Genomic DNA, 4,896 nt, shown 5'->3' on the forward strand with positions numbered 1-4,896 from the left:
CGAACGTTTCACATCATTGCTTGTAATTCCAGTCCTTAATTTCAATTTCACAGTATGAAATATGAGATAAAATGCACTTGAGAGAGAGAGAGAGAGAGAGAGAACAAAAACACAGGGAAAGTTAAAATTGAGATAGTGAGTGAAACTAATATGATGGAAAGTGGCAGTTGAGATAGAGAATGCAATAAAAGGGGGGAAATGATAATAAAGACAGAGAAAGTGGGGATGGAGATAGAAAGAGGGAACATGATGAGGGAAAGTGGAAGTGGAAGTAGAAGTAGTAAGGAAGAGCAGGTAGGGTAGTATGAAATATGAGATGAAATGCACTTGAGAGAGAGAGAGAGAGAGAGAGAACAAAAACACAGGGAAAGTTAAAATTGAGATAGTGAGTGAAACCAATATGATGGAAAGTGGCAGTTGAGATAGAGAATGCAATAGAAAGGGGGAGGGTGATAATAAAGACAGAGAACGTGGAGATGGTTATAGAAAGAGGGAACATGATGAGGGAAAGTGGAAGTAGAAGTAGTAAGGAAGAGCAGAGGTAAGGTTGTAGAGTAAGGTGGTAGCAGAGGTAGTAATAAAAGTAAGGAAGAGCATTGTCCATTCAGGAGAGAGAAAGAAAGACAGATGAGGGAGGGTAAGAAATATTAAGATATTTAATGATTGACAGATCCGGCGAGAATGAAAGAGGGAGGGGAGTGAGGGAGAATGGGTAGGGTGATAGTAGAGGTAGTAGAAGTAGTAAGGAAGAGCAGGTAGGGTGGTAGTAGAGGTAGTAATAGAAGTAGGGAAGAGCATTGTCCATTCAGGAGAGAGAAAGAAAGACAGATGAGGGAGGGTAAGAAATATTAAGATATTTAATGATTGACAGATCCGGCGAGAATGAAAGAGGGAGGGGAGTGAGGGAGAATGGGTAGGGTGGTAGTAGAGGTAGTAGAAGTAGTAAGGAAGAGCAGGTAGGGTGGTAGTAGAGGTAGTAATAGAAGTAGGGAAGAGCATTGTCCATTCAGGAGAGAGAAAGAAAGACAGATGAGGGAGGGTAAGAAATATTAAGATATTTAATGATTGACAGATCTGGTGAGAATGGAAGAGGAAGGGGAGCAAGGGAGAACGGATAGTGTGGTAGTGGAGGTAGTAGAAGTAGTAAAGAAGAACAGATAGGTTGGTAGTAGAGGTGATGTCCACACGGTCATTTTACCTGATGGTCGGGTCCTTGTCCATTGCCCTTTGTTGTAGGCATACCGCCGCCCTCTTCATGTGTTCCTCGCTGGTCTGCAAAGTTACAAAAGAACAAGATTATGTAATAAATACAAGTTCATTTAAAGTTCACTCAGGCATTTCAACCATTATGACAAGAAGAGAAATTGATGAACATGTTCTTTACTGTCTATTGACCACAACTTAAGCATACTATTTTAGAGTAAATTTGGGAAAAAAACAAAAATGTAATGAATACCAGGCTGGTGGCTAACCTCTTGAGATATCGATTTAAAAGTGGCTATGTGCCTGTCGAAGCTAGAGGCATTGACTGTTGGGGTTGTACCCAGGATGGTCAGCAAGTTTCTTAAGCCTTCAACTGCCAAACCACCAACCTCCGTTGGTCAGAGTAGTCCTAGGGTTTATTTCTGCAGATTTTCCAGGTCCTTTGCATGAATTTTCTGAGGAAAACAATATGAGGAAAAGTGACATTTGAGATAGAGAATGCAATATGAGGGACAATGACAATTGAGAAGGAAATGAAGACACGATAAAAGAAAGAGGAGATTGTGATAGCAAGAAGGAACACAAACAGCATGTTTCTATTAGTTTTAATGAAATTATCCGTTTCATTTGTTTTCCGGAAAATAGCATATAGTACCAGGGAATGGGCAGTTTCTATCTACGCGTATTATCCGGATAAATACACTGCTCCGATTTAGTGGGTTAAAAGGTTGTGAATAAGTTTGCATCGATCATGCCTAAGGCACCGCAAAGTAATGTGGGACTGCTAGGTCCACCTGGGATTTTAGTGGCGAGGTAAAATATTCCGATCACGTGATTACTCTGATTTCAGGTGTCACTCTGTTACATGTACTCAATCGGAACGGCGTGAGTTTCTGCTAGGCCTACTTAGCTTTGGCCTAAGTAGTAGGCTTAGTCTCCACTCATTTCTAATGAATTGACCACTAGAAACATCAAATTGGGTAGAACAAAGAATTGAAGCACAATAAGGGGGAGGAGGGGGGGGGGGGGGGAATTAGAAAATGTCCTATGTTTAGTGACGCTGACAACTTTTATGCACCATAACAGCAATCAGAGATCTTTTTTGAATTTTTCCTTGTATATGCTAGGTCAGGACGGCTGTTTTATGTCTTTACATTTCATGTGTAAATGTCAATGCCAACAAATGCGACATCAAAAAAATAAGGGGGGGGGGGTGGATCTTCAACATGTCGATGCTATACGGATGCTGAACATGAACATTCTGTATTCGCGCATTAACGTAGCCTTCATATGCCTTTTTTGAATTTTTCCTTGCAAATACTAGGACAGGAAAGCTATCTTTATTATCGTACATGTCTTTGCATTTGATATGTGAAGTGTCAATGCCAACAAATGAGAAATACAAAATATAAGGGGGGTGAATCTTAAACATGCATGCTGGTGGTGTGCAGATGCTGCGATAATCATGGACAATCAGTATTCGCACAATAATGCAACAAACCGAGGCTTATTTTTGATTTTCCCTTGCATATGCTAGGTCAGGAAAGCTCTTTTTATTATCGTGCATGTCTTTGCATTCTATATGTGAACTGTCAATGCCAACAAATGAGAAATACAAAAAATAAGGGGGGTGAATCTTAAACATGCATGCTGGTGGTTTACAGATGCTGCGATAATCATGGACAATCAGTATTCGCACAATAATGCAACAAACCGAGGCTTATTTTTGATTTTCCCTTGCATATGCTAGGTCAGGAAATCTCTTTTTATTATCGTGCATGTCTTTGCATTCTATATGTGAACTGTCAATGCCAACAAATGAGAAATACAAAAAATAAGGGGGGTGAATCTTAAACCTGCAGGTGCTGTACTGATGCTGCGATAATCATTGACAATCAGTATTCGCACAATAATGCAACAAAACGAGGCTTATTTTTAATTTTCCCTTGCACATGCTAGGTCAGGAAAGCTCTCTTTATTATCGTGCATGTCTTTGCATTCTGTATGTGCAGTATCAATGCCAAGAAATGAGAAATACAAAAAATAAGCCTAGAAGTTAGAACATGCCGATACTGTACGTGAAGCTGCGATATCATGGGCATTCAGTATTAGCACAATAACACAATAAAGTGTAGTCCTACTTACCTTATGGCTTAATGCAATTATTCTTTTGGGCATCTAACAAGTAGACTAATTGATATAAGATCTATATGCTTCACAGTCAGAGTCATACCAGGCAGAGGCCTAATGCCAGGCCTGGAGTTTCGGCCGACAGCCTACCTGTGTTTAGGGGGGAGTGCTTGTTGTTCACGCAAAGTTGCATATCTCACAAAGTTGTGTACAATTTCATGACCTATCGAGAGAAAGTGGATTGATTAAAGTCTAAATTAGTATAAATGGACAGTCAGATAAATATAGGGCACAATACATTTAAAAACTCACCATTTAAATGAATAATAAGAGCTGACTGCCCGCTGGAATGAATCTACTTTTGTTTGTTTAGTTTCTACTGTTACTTTGATTCGTTTGTTATTGTGTGAAGCTCCCTCTACGTGAGAAAAGTACCAATGGCGGGAATTGATGGGAAAAATTAATTTTTGTATCACTTTTTAAGGAAAAAGCATAACAATTAATAAAAAACCAATTGCAGGAAAGTAGGCCTGGATTATCAAAGATCAATTTGAGTATGGTATATTCTGTGGCTTCAATGTAAAAATGTTTTTTTAAAGAACTTTTGTAGAGCACCTATTTTTTGGCCTACACTGTACAAACCTATGGTGAATATTAGATTTTTCGTATTTCGGGGGATATTTTTGTTTGCTAATATTTTGGTTTTATGATTAAAAAATAAGAAACGAATGAATATTTAATGTTAAAAAGGGTTTAAATGTTAAAATTAAAGCAGCCCCCAAGTCATATCTTCAAATTTCAGCCCCAAAAGACTAATTGAAAATTTGCAAAAAAGCGAATTTCGAGAAATACCGTCCTAAACTTTTTTTTTAAATTGCTTGTAATTAATTAAATAATTAACCAATTTTGCTAATTTTTTCAGGATATGCTCATGATAAGATGCACTAAGCAGTGCATATTTTATTTAAATTTATAAGGGCCTCGATTAGTCTGACCTTTTCATCACCTCAAACAAAAATTCATCTAGTCAATTGTTAAACTCAGTTTTACTTCATTTTTTTAGGAAATGAATAAATCATTTTTTAAAGTGCTAGTTTAAAGAAAAAAACCATCAGGGCTTAGGAGTTAGTGGCCCCAACCGCTATCTAGCAAAATCCTTGAGTTTAATAGGGGTATTGAACCCTATGAACCAGCAAAGGTACCAAAGGGTAAGTACATTTTACTAAAGTACCATTTTCAACACTTTTCCATATTTGAAATTTAAAAAGCGGATCTGTGAAGATTAAGCAACTAAATAGCTTTCATTTAAAAAAAAAATGAACAAAATCGATGAAGAATTGAGTGAGCTAATGACATTTTCCAAAACAGTGTGTAGGACATACACCGGCCCCCAAAAGTTACACCGAGGCACCTTTAGAGTTCAAGGTCAATTTAATTACCGGACGAGCATTATTCCGCCGCGATACTCATGTTAGATGAAAGCCCAACTATCTAAGAGTCCACCTAAAAAAACCCGAAGGAAATCGACCAAGGATAACTGAACTAGAAGCAATTATAAAAAAA

The 4,896-nt window shown here is 38.0% G+C and overlaps 1 long non-coding RNA gene across 1 annotated transcript; it reads right to left on the reverse strand.

Moving 5' to 3' along the window:
* Positions 1 to 1,197: 1,197 nt before the first annotated feature.
* On the reverse strand, positions 1,198 to 4,364 carry LOC115920131. Its single transcript, XR_004062187.1, has 3 exons — positions 3,646 to 4,364; positions 1,473 to 1,658; positions 1,198 to 1,272 (listed from the first exon to the last, which is right to left on the reverse strand). It is a non-coding gene; the product is annotated as an uncharacterized LOC115920131 (long non-coding RNA).
* Between the last annotated feature and the right edge of the window lie 532 nt (positions 4,365 to 4,896).

The sequence above is a fragment of the Strongylocentrotus purpuratus genome, unplaced genomic scaffold, assembly GCF_000002235.5.
Source record: "Strongylocentrotus purpuratus isolate Spur 01 unplaced genomic scaffold, Spur_5.0 spur5_scaffold_8, whole genome shotgun sequence".
NCBI classification, from domain to species: Eukaryota; Metazoa; Echinodermata; class Echinoidea; order Camarodonta; family Strongylocentrotidae; genus Strongylocentrotus; species Strongylocentrotus purpuratus.